This window comes from Polypterus senegalus, chromosome 2 (assembly GCF_016835505.1).
Source record: "Polypterus senegalus isolate Bchr_013 chromosome 2, ASM1683550v1, whole genome shotgun sequence".
In the NCBI taxonomy this organism is placed as follows: domain Eukaryota; kingdom Metazoa; phylum Chordata; class Cladistia; order Polypteriformes; family Polypteridae; genus Polypterus; species Polypterus senegalus.
Window position 1 is genome coordinate 114,639,848 of NC_053155.1, and position 22,909 is coordinate 114,662,756.

A 22,909-nucleotide genomic window follows, 5' to 3' on the forward strand; every position below is an offset into this window, starting at 1 on the left:
CCCAGATGACTGGCTTACGGTGCTCTGGTGTTTTAGTGTGTTTTCACCTTCTTTGCTTTAGTTTGGTTTAGTTTGTTTTTGTTATTTGCTTTTTGTTGCAGCATCATGTTTTGGCAGATACACTGCAGACCAAAGGTATCATGTCTGAGCCAGAGTTCATCCCCTGTTTGGGGTTAAAATTCATCTTTTGTGTCTCTTTTGTTCAATTTTGAATTTTTATTCATGTTTTTTTGGCTTTGTCTATATATATATCAGTTGCCTTTGGTGTCTTCTGTGTTTTTTGTAGATGGTCCCCCAAGACTCTGGGCCACCTGCCAATCCCCACCAGTAACTGTCCTATAAATCTGGAGAGTTTTCCACATTTTCTAGAGTTTCATTTTGAAAACGCTTAGGAGTGGCGAGTTCTTGCTCCTTTTTCTGCGCTCTTTGTGAGTTACTTTCAAAGTTCTGTTTATGATTATATTTTGTGATGGTCTTCATATGAAAAACATATATAATATAAAAGCCACATTGAATGTTGTTTACCTATATTTATTTACTTATCTTCCTACAGTGTAAAGTCACAAGTAGACTGCAAAACTTCCTGGCTACTTGCTGCTTGTGCTGATCAACACATTTACAAAACAAAAGACACTGATGGAGAGGTGAGAAGAAATTTAAGGTGGCCTGGGTTTTTTTGTAGGTTTCAGGGATTCTAGTGTTAAATAACAAACCAAGAATTCTAATGGGCTGACCTTCATACCCTTTAACCTGTGATGTCATACCATCCATGGCCCCTGATGTTGTTCCTAACAACCACATAACAACTCAAGTCCCAAGATGGTGGTGCCCGTCAGAAAAACAAGATGGTACTGGTAAAAGTAACTAACATAAGTGAAGATACATTAAAAAAAAAAATTAATATGACTACAGTATTTCATTCATGGGCCTCAAAAACCCCCTAAACAATGTGTGAATTATTTTTAGAGACTCTGAAACCATTTAGTAAAATTTAAAATGTGATAAATCTATTGAAATAAAAAGCACTATGCAGCCACTCAGATTATATTTTATTTATGTTGCTGAACAATATGTGAAGAGCCTTTGCATAAATTGTGTCTACTTCAAGTCCTGGCCTACATGGTACACTTACTCTTTGCAATGTCCTTACATTTTTTAGTATTAATATGCTGAGTAATATGCCTGTGCCCTCTCTGGGAAATGAAACATTTACCTCCACATGTTTGGCATATCACTTTCAAACATAAGAGCATAAGAGTTTATTAATCTCAGAACCAATTATATCTATTTTGGGAAGGTTAAATTCTCTCTGAAGTACTTTGTTCAATGAGCCCGAATGCATAGTCATATTGATGGATTAGGCACATGGCTAAAGCAAGCCATCTCAGAAGTAAGTGCCTTGATATTGAACTTGCACAGTTCCCAATTCATAAGCTTTGCTTTATAAATGCAGAATATTTGATTGGCCTGATGTTGCCAGTTTTGAATAGAATTGATGTGATTGGTGATTTTTAATGCACTGCAGAATGTCCGCTACAGAGTGCTCTTTCTACAATGACTTTCATAGTGCTTTGTCGATGAAATGATAAATGAGTCGTTTAAAATATAGGACAAATGAAGATTCTTAAAAAAAACTAATCGGGACAGCAAAGGTGGGGATATACGGGTGTCTAGTAATCTTACTTCAGAGAATGGAGACATGTTGCGTGTTGGTCAAGTCAATTCAACTTTATTAATTATCAAGATTATGACATTTACATGCAAATATAGCATGTTCCCAATTCTGCAAAATTTCTTTTGATGCCTCAGCCCTATTTTGATCTGCTGGTTACTGGTTAATACTGCTTTCAGGATTTTTACTTCTGAATAACATATATAAACTCTGCTTTGGAAAAAAAAATTAAATAAGCAAGGGGCCAAAAGGTAAAGTTAATATTTCTATTTTTTCCAGCCAAGTAAATCATGACAGTAAATCTCAGCTACATCCTTTTATCTTGTTGCTTTATATATTTTAGTAGTAATGGTGCAATATTATTTTGAAGCACTTTTTAATAGTGATATTGCTGCCCATATCTTACATTAAAATACTGTATCTCTAAGAAGGTCTTCTCAGTTGAGGAGAGGAGTCTATAATCTTCTCCTTCTCCTCAAAGCCTGGTACGTACACAAAACAAAATTAATTTATATTAATTAATTCAAATATAAGTTTATATTGTAAAAATTATTGATTAGAAATCAAGAAATGTTATTGCCAAATTCTGTAACACTCTAGTGAAGAAATTTTGATCATTCTAATCGAGGCACCACTCATAGCAGCAGCAGCAGAAGGTGCAGTATAAAAAGAAGGACAATGAAGCCCTAAAGTGTGTGTCCTGACATGTCAGGGGGAGAGAACTGAATCACATTACACTTCAACAGAAAAAAGCTGGTTAGGGCTTAATCCAGGTTTTTAGAATTCACTAAAGCATGGATGAAGCCAAATAAGAGAAAATCTAAAATTGTAGCAATTTTGATACTGTAATTACCAGTGTTTGTTGTAAGCACTTATATTTACATGTCTGCCCATTCTCCTTGAATGGCTTTGTAACCCGAAATTCTAATGCTAACCATGTGTTGAACTTGTCTGTCATTGTGACAAAACTGTTCTTTATAATGGGAGCACCATCCTCATGGTGAAAATGTTAATAATGGATCGCTTTTCATTACCGTGATGTTAGACATCATTACTGTTTTTGAGATTGCCATAAAGAATATTCTTCTGAGGGAGCCAAAAAATTGGACAGAAGTGATTTTTTCATTTCCTGTGTTTCTGAACACAGACAGCAGGCTTATTTTACAGATTTGATAGATTATTATTATTATCATCATGATTTAAGAGGCAGAGAATCAGACCAAGGTGTGCAGACTTAGGAAAAAAGTGGGTTATGAGGTGAGGATCTTCTTTTGAATTGGGTGATATGAAAAGAGGGGCCAGATTTAACTGAAATAAGTCATTAAATTACAATTTAAAAGACAAGTTTGTTAAAGTTGCAGATTTTACTTACTCTAGTTAGGCTCAGAGGCACTAAAAGGTTGGCACCATGCACTTCATACATATAGCTAATGAAATCTCTGCATGGCTGGTGTTAGTGTATTGCTATTATTGATCAAGACCTCTTTTTCTAGCTTTAACTTTAGTTTTTTAGTATTTTATATTTTGACATGGATGGACCATGGGCAGCAATTTTTTCGAGTTGTATTTTTGATGTTTCTTCTCCTGATCACCTCCATCATAGGAGGTTTGCCTTTCCTAAAAGCATGCATAGCAGGTGAAAGGACAAATCAAGTCTAAACTCCTTTTTTATTTTATACATATTGGTGACCAGGAAAAAATTCGCAATATTCACCTAAATGACCTACACTTATTTCAAGCAGTTGACTAGGTGTCTGATACAAATATGCTGTTTACAATATTTTTGACATACTTTCTGATAAGAACAGATACTACACTTGATCTTAGCCAAAAGGCCAAGAAGCGATAGTACTTTCTGAACAACTTAATGTACACGTCTTTATGCATGCTGTAGAAAAAATCAGTTTATACATTTATTTGATGGAGTTCAATAAAAAATAAAATGATTTAAACTCTTGTGGATGTCAAGATGGATAGGCTGGCTTCTGGACGAGAAGGCCAAAAGGGAGGGATTTGATTGGACAGGCATCCCAGCCAGGTTGGTTTCAGGCATCTTCCTAGCCGGGAAGAAAGATTGGAAGGACAGGGAAAGACTGTCTCTTAGGGCCATGTAGTCCCCCAGTATTTCCCTCAGGTAGAGCTCCCATTTGTACACCCATAGGACACCTTGGCAATTATAGTCCTGATGGACTGCCCTGTTGGCGTACAGAGGGAGCTGTGGGGAGAGGACTCCCACATATGAAGGCGATTCCACCTGACTCAGAAGTGCTTCCAGGGTGTAATTGTGTGGCACCAAAGGAGTTCCCTGGTCTGGCAAAAAAGAAGCCACTCCACCTCATCCAAGTGAGTTGGAGTCAGAGAACAAGGCTTGCCTAGCGGAGAGGAGATTAGAATTAATATAGGAGTTGTGCTTGTGAGTACTTGTTTTGAAGAAAGGACCTGAAAAAGGTATTTCTGTGCAATAAAATTAACTTTACTTGTACCCTTGGCTGTTTATGTGCAGTTGTGTCTAGAGTCTGGGGCTCTAGAGTGCCCACTGTTGTGTACATACTTTATTTTGGGGCTAATAGTTGGATGTGTGCTTGAAGGTTCTCATTCCTTTTTTTCTTCCAGGCATTCAGTCTGACATGAAATTACCTTTTCAGCTCTTAAAATGACTGATTTAAACATTTTAAAAACATCAGTCTATTCCTAATAATGTAATATTTCTTTTTGAAGATCTTCACCCTGAAAAAAAAAACAACCTATAAAAGTGAAATTTAATTTACTGATTAGTACATTTCTTTAGTATGTCCATCTGCTAGATTATCTGCAAGAATTAATATAAATCACTCTCTGCTTCAGACTTGTGGATACCAATCTTTAACAATGTCCTTTCATCTTGCTGGCAAACATCTTACAGACTTGACCTTCCACCCATCTGCCACCTGGTGTGTGGCTCATAAAATAAAATGCATGGCATCTGCCAACTGCAATCGCATTCTTTCTGCTGCCATTGTGCTGAACATTTGCTCAGTTTATTCTGCATCTCTTCATTCGAGTGAACAACTATGACAATTTTGTTTCTAATGTTCTTTCTTGGGTGAATTATGGGAAAACTGCTTGTATTTTCCTTTTGTTTCAGGGTTTCTTCTTAATACATAAAAGCATGTACCTTTCATCTTGCTTTCTCGCTGGCTTTTGTTGTTTTGCCTTTGATATATATATATATATATATATATATATATATATATATATATATATATATATATATATATATATATATATATATATATATTCGATATATATATACTGTATATATAATATAGATAGATTGCCCAAAATTGGCAATACTGAAACAACAGAGAAGGTTTAAAATGTGGGTTTCAATGGAAAGACTGGGAATAATTGTGTTGTAATGAGGAGATTCATTGTTTTCTTGCAGATGTTCACTTTTATCATATCAAAGAGCTATTAAACATAATAGATACACATTTGCCAGTGTATCTTTTAAATAAATGCTTTTTTATGTTGTAATTGTATTTTTATGCAGGTATTAAATATATTGTGGTAGGCAGATCCCTAGACAACCACAGGCCATGATACAAGAGAAACAATAAAATTAGAAAAATCCAACTTGCTGCTTTATGGTAGCAGTAAGGAATGAACAAAAGAGCAGCATAAGCAGTGATATAGCAGTAACAGGAAATAGATAAAGAAAGAAGATAAATATTGAAACAGCAGAGGACATAAGTATAAAGCTTTTTACCAACTGTGATCAGAGACTTATTTAATCCCTTCCACACTCACAGCAAGTGCTTTCATTCTCAATATTCTTCTATGTACTGAGAGTTAATGGCCTCCGAGCTACAGGGACCAGGTTTTGATTCCTATCTCACTCACTTCTTGCTCAGCGTTTGCACATTCTCCTCATGTCCACATGGGTTTTCACACATCCCGAAGACTTGTGTATTAGTTTATTTGGTCTGGTATGAATGAATGTGTTTGTGTGTCAATGTACCTTACCAATGCACTGCCATTTTATATAATGTTTGTTCATGACTTTCACTTGGTGTTGCCACGATAGACACCAGCACACGGCCATAGAATGGTTAAAAGCAGGTTCAGAAAGTGAAATGCTAGATATCTATTGGGATTACAATAAATGTGGGGTCTATCATGCAACCCCAATTTTATTGTGATGATTTAGAATGACCACAGATATGAGCTGGCATGTGTGCTGAGATTGGCACCATTTCCTTCCATTTCCTGCTGAGAGGAGAATACAATGGAGAAATTGGGGGAGGCTCCATATCAAGACTGTATGCTCCTCCAACCAGCTAGATAGCAGCATCCTTGGGATTCAGCACCTATTCAGACACCTGTTAGGAATGCTGAGAAGTGTAGTCCACTGGGGCAGCCGTTTTGGGGTAAGTGGATACCACCAGGGAATGCTGCAGGGGAGTGGCACTCCCTACTTTATAGTACATCTGTATGACTCGGAAGTGCTTCTGGGTCTTCAATAAAAGGAACTGCACTGCCTTATCCAGGACAGTCAGGGCCAAGAGAGAAGATATGAGTAGTGGAGTGAAGTAAGAAGAAGAAAGGTTTTATCACTGTGCTGAGGTATTTTGTTCAATAAAAGGTTGCATGTTTAACCCGGGACTGTGTTAGTGCATTTGTGTTTGGGGCTCTGTGGCACTCTCTGTTCATCGCAGGTGCAAGGTAAGAAACAGCCCTGTTTAGGGCAATACAAAATATACTCAAACACAGACCCAAACTCACTAATGCCATGCCTGGGCAGAGTCATCAGAAAAACCTATCCTGCAAATATTTGGAATACGACAAGGAAAAACTCATGATGACACTGGAAAAACATGTAAACTTCACACAGACAGTGACCAGAGTGGGATTTGAACAAAGTCACCTGTAGCGATGAGTTAACAGTGCTATCCATCACACCACCGTAATTAAGAATAAAACTTTGTACAGCACTGGGTTACCCAAGTAACATTTTTACCTAGCAATAGAGACAGCAAGTTTCTAACACATATTGTTCTTGTCCTGAGACTAAAAGATAAGAAAGATTGAGGCTGCTGCCCGAAATCACCTTGTGGAGAGATTAGATTAACAACACTATGACCACCTATGTTAACATGGGCTTCTTGTAAATTATTCACCTGTTCTTTGCTGTAAAGATGCACAATCTTTTCCTTTTTATATTTTTCTATACTGTATTTGCATTATGAAAATTGTGAGTAATTATATTAGGTTCCGAAATCCCTACAAAATGAACGCTGTTGTGCATGTCCATTATATCTTTTAAGATAAGTACTGATTTTATCACAAAAGGGTAATATTAGGCATGTATTCATAAGAAATGATCAGGGATAAGTACAAAGTAAAGATGATTTATGCATTGTAAAGGAAAGAGCCATTGAGACTAAACAGGGAAGAGTATACCTGATAGTGTACCAGTCTTGAATAGTGAGTGAAAGTGAATTCTGTTGCAGATGATGCTGAATGCTGAGTAAACTGATTAAGTCTTCAGCAGAGTATAAAACCCCACTCACCACAAATACTAAATCCTGAATTCCACTGGGGCTTGTGGGAAAGCAAACAGATAACAGAATCACATTCCATATAATACCTTTTTAAAGCTTTACTTACCTTGATACCAGCAACACTCTAGCCACAATTCCTTACAGCCATTTCACTGTTTAAAGATTTGTTTATATTCCAGTCAAAGAGCTCATTTGAAATTCAGAAGTCTTAAGGTTATGGAACAAAAGTTTGAAATACAGTAGCCTGTGTTAGATGTGTGCAGATACCCCACAAAACTTGTTTTGTTTACTTAGATCTGCCCATCTGCTTCCCCATCTGCCAGATCCTGATGTCCATCACGCTGAGATGAATTGACAGCCTGTCGCATTCTTCACTGCAGCTAAGTAATTATCAACCTTCAGCCCAAGATGTTCCAGTGCCAAGTAAATTCATGTGTCTTTCTTATTTGACAAGGTTTTTGTTGTAGTCATTTTATGACTTACCCAGAAATTCAACAACTTACTTTTTGTGCTTAATACTTGAACATTGTCCCTGCCAATTACTCCCTTTCACATGTCTCCACCATTCAATCATCGGCATTAAAATCGTGTAATAAAATTAAGATGGTAGTAGATACTACCCAATTAAGCACTTGACCCACCTTCTCATATTTATCTTGATGGACTTCTCAAAGTTAAATAATTTAAAATATCTCTGTTTTTTATTTCTTTATTTGTAAATCATTATTTAAGTATTTTTGGGATGGTAAATCCAATTTTGTTGTTTGTTTTATGCTTTCTTTTCACTTTAACAATGTTAGAAGTTGTTGTGTGTTTTTCACTATATTTTTTTTTTTTGTGGGTGCCACCACTTTGTGATGTTTGCAATAAGGTCTGTGATTGTAGTATAAAGGTTGTGCTGTTCACTTCCACTTTTTCCAAGTTTGACGGATAATCCCAGTGACACTTAGCAATCTAAATTAGTTTAAAATTCTTTGGCAACATTATTTTGACTACGATGTAGTTTTGTTTGGATTTGATGAAAGATCAGCTTGATTTCATGGTTGAAGTACTTAGAGTATTCCATGACTTATGATCCATCTTTTGGTCCTCGATTCTAATTATTTCTGCCAATTTTAGGAACAACAATCACTTTGTTCTCCAAGTACTTCTGAAACCTCATCTCTAGTTCTACCATTTTCTTTCTTTGTTACTAGGGGGCTTCGTACCTTGTTCGCTTCGCTTGCCAAACCCGGCCTACGAAATGCCCCATTGTGAAAAGGGTGGCTAAATACACCCCAACGAGACGCGGTTGCTCCTATAACAAATACAGTTTTTTTTATTATTTTTTCCTCAATCAGCTGCTGGCTTGCTGCTGTTACCGTGCTGTGTGATCTGCATCTCGTGCTGCACTTTGAACATTTAAAAGCCTTTACAGCAGCTGTCCTTTTGTCTCACTGCCTTCTCTCTCTTTTCCGCCAGACATTCTCTGCTCAGATTTTCTATTCTTTTAATTGTGAGACAGAACTGTCCCCTCCGTTTTCACATGGAGCTCAAGTCACTCCTAAAAAAAGAGACTTATGTTTATTTGAAGTGTTTGAATAACGTTTCTGTCTCTAAAATCTCCTGTGTATCTGTGCAACTCTGTGACCCAAGCGTGACAGCGTATGTGGATTTCACTTTCACCAAACAACAAATCTTTTAATTCTCGCGGATACGCCTCTTCAATGGGAAGAAACACTATTTGATCTCTTTTCGCTGTTCTGTTATTTCACCGAGTAATAATTTCCATTTGTTTGCGCTAATGCGTCTCTTTTCTATTATTTTTTAAGACTTTCGAATTTTCCTACTTCCATTATCTATAAGCTGCTCTGCATGTGTATCGCACCAATGTTTTTTAATTCTTTACGATGTTCTACTCTGTCATCTACTCTTTGTCTTTTTCCGGCCCCGGCGTGGTTAAATCTTTTGGTTCAAAGTCTCGTCTCACCTCTCTGAACAGGTCTTGTCTCATCACAAGAATTTTTTATTTTATCATTTAGTCTATAATAAAATAGGGCAGGAGCATCAACTATTCTGTGGCCTTCAGTATTGCAGATAATCATGAAAGACAAATAAATAGACTATGTGATACCTCTGAGCTTGCCCTTGGGTATTTATTAAATTTCATTATTTAGTTTGAATTTCCTGGTTTTGGCTGTTGATTTTTTGTTGGTTACTGTTATTGTTGCTCTTCTTGATTTAATCTTTTACATTTTGAGTACTGATTTTTTTGTCTGGTACCTCCTAACTCACTGGCATTATAAAATTCCTACATATGATACTATTTTTGGGCCATTTGCCCCAAAGGCATTCATTTTTACCCAATTTTTGGATCATATTTTGTGCACCAAATGACACTCCTATGGTAAAGAGTAAGCAAAGAGTTGATCAGAGGGATTTAAAGTTATGCATGCCACCTCAGCCAATCCAAGGACTTCATCTCTAATGGGTACATGGGATCAAATTTACTTGTTCACACAAAATTTTAAAATATTGAAATCAGTAGTATACTGTAGGCAGGTGGAATGTTTTATGCTATTGAAAGGTTGCTGATCAGAATTATGATAATGTTTTTGATATCTGCTTCTTTACTGGGGGTCTTTGCCTTCTAAGAGCCACTCCCAGAAGATTAAAAATGAGAAATTTCAAATATAAACATGTGGGGTATCGCTTTAGATTATTTCAAAGCCAGTGATTACAAATATGATGTTATTGTTGACTTTTCTTATTAGCACCCTGAATTAGAACAATTCCATTTTTTTTAAGTTTTTGAATTATATTAAGAGTATTTAATTATATGATTTCTGGCTTTGGACGTTCTTTCTGTCATTTGGTTTACATTTTTGTGATTTCATTTCAGCTTTGAGATTTATTAATTAAGGGCTTTTCTTTGAAGTTTTCCTTATTTGTTCTCTCCTCCAAGTTCTTTTGTTTTTTATCATTAATTTCTTATGGTTCCTTTCAATTTCATTTGACATAATTTAATGTAATAATAATTTAATATTTGTCCTTGTTCTTTGCACATTTCGCATGATAATTTTATTTGTTGTTTATTTAATAATCATCCAAAAAGTCTGAATTAGTGTAGGCTGTTGTAATTCAGGGACAAAAATAAAGTCATTTCAAAGCATTCATAAGAGATTCTTATGAAAATAAAAAATATTTAATGGTAATATTAATTGTTGGTTTGAATTTTGGAAAGGGAGTTTATGGTTTTCACCTTCCCATTTGAACATCTATGATCTCACACTTTCTGATCATTTCCACATCGGTTCCAACTCCTACACTGCACTTCTTAGGCTCACCACTGTAACAGGTTGCTCTCAGCTCATCATTTTCCTAAACTTCGTGTCATCTTCATCAGTCTCAAACTCTTTCTCATAAAAAATAGAAGCAGTGGCTTGAAAGAGGACAATGGACATTTTCAGGGGAATGCTTTGTTTCAGTAAGGTATCCTTAGCACAAATCAGTGCCAACTTGTTGAAATTTGTTTTTGTTTAATTTTATAGGAAGTATAGTTGTAATTGTAATTCCACAGCTACTGTAATTTTCACAACAATGGTTGTCCATTATTGTTGATTTGTTTTGATCATTGAAATTCACCAAACTGTTTTCACAGAGAATGTGCAGTATTTGCCAGTGAACTTTTTCAATGAATACTTTACTAATAATTCACCCTTTTTTCACCAGTACTCCCATAATGCTTTGCAGTGCCAGCCTGACATCATAGAGCTGTAGCAGCTATGCACAGAACTATCATCCAGGCGTACTGTAAGATCATTGCAGAATTGCTTCGACATGAGTGCTGTCATCATGTAAACACTACCTCAACATTCCACCCTGCATGTGTTTAAAAAAAATTATCTGTAGTATTTTCATTTGGGAAGTACATCAACTGAGAATATTAGGAGTACTGTTACTAGACATATAACACTGTTCCCTGGCATGCTTACTTAGCTATGTGTCCAGCTACAATCTCAAAACAAGCCTTATAGGAGCCCCTTCCCAAGAAAGAAAACACATGCAACCTGAAAAAATAATAATAATGACAAAAGATTTATTACTGTTTGCAATTACTGTTTATGAGGTATTTCTGTTTTAGTCTTGGAAGAAAAATGGCAACAGACCTGCACTGAGATCCAAAACAAAAAAGGCCAAGTCAGCTGTGCTTGGAGCTGTAATTTCAAACAATGGAACGAGACAGTCTCACTCTGCTTTGTTAGATGGCTATATTTTGCCCCAAGACAAGACAGGAACTTTGTGAGTTCAATATATATATATATATATAAACTGCTCAAAAAAATTAAAGGAACACTTTGAAAACACATCAGATCTCAATGGGAAAAAGAAATCCTCCTGGATATCTATACTGATATAGACTGGGTAATGTGTTAGGAACGAAAGGATGCCACATCGTTTGATGGAAATGAAAATGATCAACCTACAGAGCCCTGAATTCAAAGACGCCCCAAAAATCAGAGTGAAAACATTATGTGGCAGGCTAGTCCATTTTGCCAAAATTTAATTGCAGCAACTCAAAATTGTACACAGCACTTTGTATGGCCCCTGTGTTCTTGTATACATGCCTGACAACATCGGTGCATGCTTCTAATGAGATGACAGATGGTGTTGTGGGGGATCTCCTCCCAGATCTGGACCAGGGCATCACTGAGCTCCTGGACAGTCTGAGGTGCAACCTGGTGGCATTGGATGGACCAAAACATAATGTCCCAGAGGTGTTCTATTGGATTTAGGTCAGGAAAGTGTGGTGACCAGTCAATGGTATCAATTCCTTCATCCTCCAGGAACTGCCTGCATACTCTCACCACATGAGGCCAGGAATTGTCGTGCACCAGGAGCCACTGTACCAGCATAGGGTCTGACAATGGGTCCAAGGATTTCATCCTGATACCTAATGGCAGCCAAGGTGCCTTTGTCAAGCCTGTAGCGGTCTGTTTGACCGTCCATGGATATGCCTCCCCAGACAATCTTTAACCCACCACCAAACTGCTCATGCTGAATGATGTTACAGGCAGCATAATGTTCTCCATGGCTTATCCAGACCCTTTCACTTCTGTCACGTGCTCAGGGTGAACCTGCTCTCATCTGTAAAAGCACAGGGCACCAGTGGTGCATCTGCCAATTCTGGTATTCTATGGCGAATGCCAATCGAGCTGCATGCTGCTGGGCAGTGAGCTCAGGGCCCACTAGAGGACATGGGGCCCTTGGGTCACCCTCATGAAGTCTTTCTGGTTGTTTGGTCAGAGACATTCACACCAGTGGCCTGCTGGAGGTCATTTTGTAGGGCTCTGGCAGTGCTCATCCTGTTCCTCCTTGCCCAAAGGAGCAGATACTGGTCCTGCTGATGGGTTATGGACCTTCTATGGCCCTCTCCAGCTCTCCTAGAGTAACTGCTTGTCTCCTAGAATCTCCTCCATGCCCTTGAGACTGTGCAGGGAGACACAGCAAACCTTCTGGCAATGACACGTATTGATGTGCCATCCTGGAGAAGTTGGACTACCTGTGTAACCTCTGTAGGGTCCAGGTATCGCCTCATGCTACCAGTAGTGACACTGACTGTAGCCAAATGCAAAACTAGTGAAGAAACAGTCAGAAAAGATGAGGAGGGAAAATGTCAGTGGCCTCCACCTGTTAAACCATTCCTGTTTTGGGGTCATCTCATTGTTGCCCCTCTAGTGCATCTGGTGTTAATTTCATTAACACCACAGCAGCTGAAACTGATTAACAAACCCCTCTGCTACTTAACTGACCAGATTAATATCCCATAAGTTTCATTGACTTTATGCTATACTCTGATTAAAAGTGTTCCTTTAATTCTTTTGAGCAGTATATATATATATATATATATATATATATATATATATATATATATATATATATATATAGCAAAAAAGAAAAAGAAACGTCCTCTGACTTTCAACTGTTTTACTTTCAGTAAACTTAATGTGTAAATATTTGTATGAACACTAAAAGGGTCAACACCATAAGACATAAACTAAAAATGTTTCACAATGTGTCCCTGAATGAAGGGAGGCTCAAAATCAAAAGTACCAGTCAGTATCTGGTGTGGCCACCAGCTGCTTGAAGTACTGCAGTGCATCTCCTCCTCATGGACTGGACCAGATTTGTCAGTTCTTGCTGTGAGATGTTACCCCACTCTTCCAGAAAGGCACCTGCAAGTTCCTGGACATTTCTGGGGGGAATGGCCCTAGCCCTCACCCTGCGATCCAACAGGTCCCAGACGTGCTCAATGAGATTGAGATCCGGGCTCTTCCACTGCGAGGATGATCAGCTGTCCTTCCTGTTTCCCTTTTGCGCTGTCTTAGGCGTCTCACAGTGTGGACATGGCAATTTATTGCCCTAGCCACATCAGCATTTCTCATGCCTCCCTGCAGCATGCCTAATGCACGCTTCACGCAGATGAGCAGGGACCCTGGGCATCTTTCTTTGGGTGTTTTTCACAGTCGGTAGACAAGTCTCTTTAGTGTCCTGCGTTTTAGAACTGTGACCTTAAATGCCTACTTTCTGTAAGCTGTTAAGGTCTTAATGACCATCCACAGGTGCATGTTAATTAATTGATTATGGTTAATTGAACATGCATGGAAAACATTGTTTAAACCCTTTACAATGAAGATCTGTAAAGTTATTTGGATTTTTAAAACATTATTGTTGAAATACACAGTCCTGAAAAAGGGACGCTTTCTTTTTTGCTGAGTATATATATATATATATATATATATATACTAATAAATAAACTAATAAAAGGCACTCACTCACTCACTCACTCTGACTGACTCATCACTAATTCTCCAACTTCCCGTGATAGGTAGAAGGCTGAAATTTGGCAAGCTTCATTCCTTACAGCTTCCTTACAAAAGTTGGGCAGGTTTTATATCGAAATTCTACGTGTAATGGTCATAACTGGAAGCAGTTTTTCTCCATTTACTGTAATGGAGATGAGCTTCAACGCCGTGGGGCAGAGTTTAGTGACATCATCACGCCTCCCACGTAATCACGCAGTACATAGAAAACCAGGAAGACCTACAAAAGCGCTGAAGAAAACATGCATTATATAATTGAGAAGGCAGCGAAACAATAAGAAGCGGCGAGTGACATATACAACCATATTCATGAGTTCTGCTACTTGGAAAAAGCACGATGTAAACCTACACTTTAAATTAAGTTCATAGACAGGCTGCGCTGGCGTTTGTAATTTATTGCCTGCCCATATAAGGCCGTCCGTCAGCGGCAATCAATAGCAAACTCCACTAAATATTCACGGGTTAAGGACTGTGCTTATGCAGAGGAAGATGAGATGGTCAGGGTGGTGTTTGGTACAAACTCAGTGAAACTGCGAGAGAATGTTTTAAGTGCCAGGACTAAGGTAACATTAAATACAGCCATGGACATAGCACGAGATGGCACCAGCACAGCTGGGAACCTTCGATGCATGTACACCGAGTGGCTCACGTGAACTGGCGCAGTGCACAGATAAAAGCAATAGTTCCAAAGAGCTGAACAAAAACAGAATTACACAATTGAAAAGGCAGCAAAAATATGAAGCGTTTGATACATACAAGCATATTCATAAATCCAAAACAAAGCACACGTTGGAATAAGTCAATGTCCGCTAAAGGAAGACAGTGTAAAAACCCGCATGCAGTGTGTCAGGTCTCAGATAAAGAAGAAGACAGCTGTTTATTGATGCAGTAAGAAGCGAATCGATGAATGAAACCTGTCATCTTTACAACGATTGACAAACACGGAATGTAACTTGAACACAACACATCCTACAAATACGAACCTGATTGAAAGAAATAATGATAATCAAATCCTTGATGACAGCAACACTGAGTAACACTCACAAAACAAATACTGTATATTGACAGTCATGTTACGTTATTTTTAAAATGTTCCCTTTTCTTTTCTAGCTTTTTAACACACTACTTCTCCATGCGATACGCGGGTATATATATATATGTATATATATATAACCCGATCTACATACTCGAATAATGGATACTTTATTCGCCATCAATGATTGTTTTGGTAAAGCCATACTCAGTGTATTCATTAGATGAACGGTAAAAAGTAAGAGCGAGGAAGGATGACTTATTGAGGCATGCAGGCTGTAGTAGCACGTCAACTCTATCTGAATTGCGATCACATTTGAAAAAATATATCTTTTCAAGTTCTATTTAGTCCATATGTGTCAAACTCAAGGGCCACGGGCCACATCCGGCCTGGCGTGTAATTATATCCGGCCCGCGAGATCATTTTATATACTGTATTATTGTTATTAAAGCCAGGTATATGAAGCGCTGGTAACACAATAAACTACAGATCCCATAATGCGGCGCTTCAGCTGCCTTGCCGAACACTTACAGCGTTAATCAAGTCTACCTTATGATGCTGCAAGTTATTGCGAAGCTAGCTCACACGATGCTGAAGAGAAAAGTTGATTCTGAAAATAGAGCCTTTAAAACTGATGGGAGGCTGAGTATATGTTTACTGAACCCGTGTGTCTCATTTGTGGAGCTAATGTGGCTGTAATTACAGAATTTAATCTAAGACGGCACTATGAGACAAAACATCAAGATAACCTGAAAGACCTGAATGCAATGCACAAGATACAGAAAGCAGAAGAGTTAAAGAAGAATCTGACACTTCAGCAGACGTTTTTACCCGTTTTTACCCGTGCAAAATCACAAAGTGATTTCATCGGAGCAACGTTTCAGCCGTGGCATGGCCAAATGGGGAGGCAGCTAGATGGATGAGGTCTCCAGGACTCTAAAAATATCCAAACCTAATTATGTCATATCATCTACTGTTAAACCGTACTTCTAAAATTTTTATTATTATGCTGTTTTAAGGAATTGTTCTGTTCTGTATATTGTATTGTATTGACCCCCTACTTTTGACACCCACTGCACGCCCAACCTACCTGGAAAGGGGTCTCTCTTTGAACTGCCTTTCCCAAGGTTTCTTCCATTTTCCTACAAGGTTTTTATTGGGAGTTTTTCCTTGTCTTCTGAGAGAGTCAAGGCTGGGGGCTGTCAAAAGGCAGGGCCTGTTAAAGCCCATTGCGGCACTTCCTGTGTGATTTTGGGCTATACAAAAATAAACTTTATTGTATTGTATTGTAAGTGAAGCTGCTTTTATGGGAGACACAAATGCACCAGTGCAACTTGCCCCACTTTCCCTGTTGCCAAGTAATGTTGAACCAAGTCGGCACAACGGTGTTCCCAAATACGCACTTTGCTGATAAACTGAGCGCACTCGCACTGAGTTCGCACGGCACTTTGGTGACTTTGAAGAACAAAAAGAATTTTCAGTTGTTTCACGACCCATTTGCTGTCGATGTGGAAACTGCACCTGTGCAGATTCAGATGGAGGTGATTGAGCTGCAGTGTAATGGCACACTGAAGGCAAAGTACGATACTGCAGTGCCCGCACAGTTTATTCACTCCATTCCCCAGAAATGCTCCAGCTCCGACTACATGCGGCTCGAACCTTGTGTATGTTTGTTACCACATATCTGTGCAAGATGCTCTTCTCAGTCATGAAGACAACAAAACAGAACACAGGAGTCGCCTCACTGATGAGCACCTGCAATCCATCCTGAGAATCTCCACAACACAGAACTTCACACCAAACAGAAACGAACTTGTTGCCAAAAAAAGATGCCAGGCGTCCCGCTCTAAAATCACATATGAGCAAAGACAATTGAATGATTTGATTTGTTATTGCTGAAAAGAACACATTTCATTTATATTTCCAGGTTTTGTTATGCAGCATGTTCATATTTGAATTTGTATCATTTTGAAAGGATATATTTTTATGGAGAGCAAAATCTTTTGAGATATTTAAAATTCAAGTTTATCTTTTATATAAAATTACATAAGAGTAAAGAAATTTGAATGTTTGTTCTTTTAACGTTTACTTTATTTCTAACTTGTATAATTTAGACAGGATATATTTTTATGGAGAGCAAAATATTATAAGTTATTTAAGGTTTGAGTTGATTTATTCCGGAATAATATTCTGTCGACTAAATAAAAATTCCTTCTTTTTAAAATTTAAATAGAACTTGAACAGAAACGATCTAACGTTCATAATATCCACGCAGATTTGCACGTAAGAGCAGGAGTCATCCGTTTTAACAAGCAGCGTATTGCACTGATACGAAATAGCCTGCCCATTTAATTATTTAGGAATGGATAAATAAATTAAGATTTTGTACAAATAATGTTTTTCATTTTTCTTCCTTCATGGATTTTGGCACCCCCAGCAACAGTTGCTCGCACCCCAAAGACTGTATATATGTTATGTATATATATGTTTATATATATATGTGTGTGTATGTATATGTATGTCTGTATATGTAGATATGTATATATATATATGTATGTATATATATGTGGATGTATGTGTATATATGTATGTATATATATATATTTGTTGTATATGTGTGTGTATATATATATATATATATATATATATGACAGCAACAGTCATCACTCACAACAGTGACAAAACAATTACATTTACAATCATGTTACGTTATTTTCAAAATGTTTCCTTTTCTTTTCATTATTTCTTTAACACACTACTTCTCACACTCATGTAAGCACAGTATTTTGCTAGTGTATATATATATATATATATATATATATATATATATATATATATGGTGACTAGTAGTAACACACAGACACCAGTAACAGTTCAGGTTCAAATAACAGCTTATTTTGATCAACCTCTGTACACAGGCAATACAATTCCTCTTTCTTTAACTTTCTTCCTTTCCTTCCTTTTCTTTCTCTCCAGACAAATTTTGTCCACTGCCTCTTGATTATGACTCACCAGGATGAAATTGGATGGCTCCTTTTAATGCTAGACCCGAGACCTCTACTGGTGTTACAAGTCTGCTATGTAACTGGCTGATTGGTTGGACTACAAGCAACAAAGAATACTTGGACGAATAAGAGCAAAGGGTCAGGGGCTTCCCATTGATCAGCCCAAAGTAATGTACATACTTCTGGTACACAAATTTGAAAATTCAAGTAGCAGGATCATTGACAGTCAAAAATCATGGAATCTGTAAGTCCATAGAGAAAGTTGGTCTTCCAGAATTTCAAGCAGTCCTTCGTTAAGGCCAAAAGAAGAGAATTACCTTGAATGATAATGTAGAGGGGCAAAAAATTTTGGGACATTATTCAAAGCTTTCAACAATATTCTTCCCAAGAGGCAAAAATAGAAATTTCACATCCACTCTGATATACTGTAAATTTGCATGTTTATTTTCAATACTCTTCACTTCTCTTTTCAAAGCCGCATTCCCTTTCCATCTGTCCCATCTTGATACTGCTACCCTGTCTCCCTTGTGATTCCTCTCTTGTATCTCCTTCTGATGTTATTGACTTTCAATCTCATTCTAGGTTAATTACCTGCTCTTAGGGTCTTCTCCCTGTGTCCCTCTTCTCAAGTCTCACTGGGCTGATGTTGCTTTCATCATATACTCCCTCATCAGTCAGGTAGACATCTGCTACCCTCAAGCTTGTTGTACTAACAATACAAAAAAAAAACACACACACACACAAAAACAAAGTTGCTCTTTCTGGCCTTTTTACCATTTGCCCACATTTTTAACAAATCAAAGCTTTATGAGATTTTGAGATAAAAAGGAAGACAAATATAATTTTGCTGTGACAAGAGCAGAATTGCAGCTCCAAAGCTGCAAAAATCAATTCTGAATATTTGAGGTGAACGCCATTTGCCTCTAATTCAGATTCTGTTAGTCCTCCTGGTTGATGTGGTTCAATTTATTTTAATCAGCTTGGTCCTTTTTCTTCCCATCTGTTTAAACAAATCTGTATTTATAATATATATAATTAGCAATTTGTAATGTTTGTTTTTGCATTTACCTATAAATGTATTACAGTGTTGTGAGTGCTATATTAAATTAAGCTGAATTGAACTGATGTCATAATGATATATTATGACCTCTAGCTTTTTAACTTTACTGAGATTTTGTTAAGAATCTTGGTACTTTATTTCTTGCAATCAAAAGTAAAAACACAGAAGTCAGTGAAAAAAAAGCATTTTTTTTCATTTCTTATCCTGACAACAGCATTTTCGATCACACTTACCAGGGTACTGATAAGATGTTGTTGCAGAGCTCAGCATGAGCCACATGAGCATGAGTTTCTGTGAATGTTCAAAATGCAATGGGCGCCTTTCCAAATTAATTTTCAGTCAAATTCTCACATGCTTCTTTTAAGATTGTTTGGAGGGGCCAGTTATGTATTGAGAATAAAAAAAAAGCAAAGAGCTTTAAAAATGTCTAAGCAAATAAGTAAAGGGAATGTAGGCCTTTTCTATGTTCAACATTGTGAGAGACGGCCAGGACACTCTCATGGCTGGGACACCCCGACCATGGAAGGACAGGGGGAGACAACATGTATGGGACATTGTCTCCCCTGGAAAGTTAGATGGCAGCCCCCCTTGGGTTGTGGCAGAACTATGGTTTCCCACAGGGCATCATGGGAATTGGAGTTCTTTGAATCAGCCCCGTTGGGTTCCGTGGATGCAGCCAAGGGGTGATGTAGGGACTGGGGAGCCCTATGTTGTTGGGGTCTCAACACACCTGAAAGTGTTTCTGAGCTACAGTTTTGGAACACAGAAGTGCTTCCTGGTGTAACATGACAAAAGTTTGCTGCCTTCATTTGGGGAGCAAGAGATAAGAGGAGTGGATTAGGGAATGACAAAGAGAAGAAGACAGAAAGACAAAGTATTGCTGTGCTTTACTGCTGTACTTGTGCTTGGTGCTGTGGGAAACACTTACAAAGAAGCATTTCCCAAGAATAAGCCCTCTTGTACTATTATACTTTGTCTGAGCCAGCTTGTGTGGGGTGTCTGGGGAGCTGGAGTGCCACATATTTATATTTTTAACACAAAAACAAAATGGGAGTTTTTTTTTTCAGTTCAAGTTATCCAACTTCATCAAATATTTCATGAAGTGTGACAAATACATGAATTGATCAGCATGGAAAACCTTAAATGGAAAAGCCAGTACATCATATACTATATGTAGGATATGGAAAAGAAGTCGGCATAGATAAAAAAAAAGAATCCACACACACGTGAACAATGTGCAAAATCCAGATATGTTAGATGAACTGGGCATCAACCCCAGTCTCCCAGGCTCATGAGATAACAGTGCTAATACTGTGTAACACTGTACTGAAGTCATTTTTTTAAAATGAGTAGTAGACCCATGGAGGGCTTGCAGTGTTACCAATACCATTCTAATTAGTCATCTTGATCACTCACCCAGTAGTCAAGGGGGTGAGAGGGTTTAAAGGCACTGCAGCTTCCAATGTTAAAACAAATTAAATCAATTTATTGAGTTATCTGTTGTGTTTGTTCACTTTTACAAGGTATATCTGGACCAATTCTTGTATTCTTTATGTTGATTGGCTGTAAATTGATCATAACCATGTGCTAATCACACATCATAATCCACAAGCTTGAGTCATTTTGAAAGTTCACAACCTTATACACTGTACTTCTGAGCTGCAATTTATTAAAGGTGACAGTAGCACAACCGAGGAATGTTTAAGTGTTTAACAAATGCAGTTCTTAAATATGACACGCCTTCTGTCAAAAATGTATTATAGACATAAGCCTGACAGTAATGTGATCCTCTCTTTCCTAAAAAGCAAATGCATTGACATTTAGTATACAGAGCAGACAACAGATGGGAAAGACCAAACCCCCAACAGACAGGCCTAGCCCCTTCTGGCAGGCTGTGCCATAGCCAGGGCAGTCTACTGAGATAAATGGATAAGAAGGAAGGAAGGAAGTCATGAGGAACTTTCTCTTCCTGACACCTACCAAGGTTTTGCAGAAAATACCTAAACATGTATTTTACCTATCTTTCTGCCTACCCTACTACTTACTCAGTTAATTGGGGGACAGGACATCTTTTTTCAGAACTACATCTGGATGCTCTGAAGTTTTCATCCTTTTTCAATTATTTCAATTATAATGCTCCTCAAACAGCAGTGCTTCGACCTTCTACCTGTGATAACATTTTACAAACTACGTACACATTGTGTAAATTCTGATGCATTTGAAGACTTAAATAATTGTTTTGAAAATTGGGACATTTGACATTTTTATTTACTTCATTAAAAAAATATATTTTTGTATATGGAGTATTTGTGAAACAATGAGTCATATTCAAAAGGAATAGCAATGATAGAATGCAATTGCATATATTAACAGAATACAAATAATACATGTTTTGAAAAGAATTCTACGAAATTGTATAATTTAAAACTAAACACAAACAGCAGATTAATGTGATGCAGGTTTCAGATTTGAATGTTATAGAATGTGTAAAATAAAGCACAACACAGCATAAAGGTTTGGGGTTTACGGCCCCGTATACTGTACAGTTTTGAAATTTTGGGTCAGAAAATATTCCATATACCAGACAGTCAAGATGGCGGAGTGGGGAACATTTATGGAGTGGGACCGGAATTGACATTAGAGGAATGCTGGGAAGGAACCGAGATGGATGCTGGGAGTTTATGACATCATCAGAGGTAGACAGAAGGAAGGGAAAGAACACGGAAGTGGCAGTACGTGGTCAGGGACTCTGAGCAGATTCATGGTGGTGCTGCTTCTTCTTTCTGTAGGAATAAAGAGAGAGATATTAGTGCCCCGCTTTTCCCTATTGTAATGAGTTTTCGTGCTGCAGTTCGGGTCTTTACGCGGCTCCCTATGCGCTCGTGCGTGACAAATGTTATGTACATCTTTAATAAAAGGACAGTCAATTCTCTACTGATGTTGTGAGCTTTGTGTTCCTTAGCACAGTAAGTCCCATAATACTTCAAAATGCTTACAGGGCTGGGAGAAAGGAGAGTGTCAAACCCCTGCTAGTAACCAAAGGTCAGATATAGGATCTTCATTTAGAAAATGTTTTTTTTTTTTTCACAAAAATGCTCTTCTTAACATAAATCTCCACAGAGCAAAAAGACATAGTAGAAGTTGCCTAAAATCAGCAATCCTATAGCACACAGTGTCCAATACACAAAGTAAAAGAAGAGTTGAAAGAACAGTGCAAAACAGAACAACAATTTACAAGCAAAGCGATAAATGCCAGAACTCACCAACACCACAAGAGCATTCAATAAACCACAAGGGATTGTATTTTTCTTCCTTAGTCTTTATAGGGCTGAGGGCAGTCCCATGATAGTGATAGGCAAGCAGTGCCACCTTGGGGGGCACCTACAAAACACATCGCCCATGGAAAATAGACAAAATAATCAAAAATGCTAACATAAAAAATGAACAAAACAGACATAAATGAGAAATTTGAACCACAGGTGGCTGGGGCAGACCTGGCTGAAACATAACAACTGTATAATCAGTCAAATGTAACATTTTTATATATACCTTTTTGTGCAAAATTTTTTGCAATTCATTAAAAAAAAATCTGAGCTTGGTGTTCCTTTTTGTTGTACAAACACATTTATTACCCTAATAAATAATGTATTGCTACTATTTACTGTGTTTCAGCAACACCAAGATAGCAGGCCCCAAGATACCCCAGGCAGCCTAGCCATCTAAATCAAATGGC

General features: G+C 37.7%; 1 pseudogene; it reads right to left on the reverse strand.

Moving 5' to 3' along the window:
- Positions 1-3,353: 3,353 nt before the first annotated feature.
- On the reverse strand, positions 3,354-3,519 carry LOC120524725 (annotated as a pseudogene).
- Positions 3,520-22,909: the final 19,390 nt, after the last annotated feature.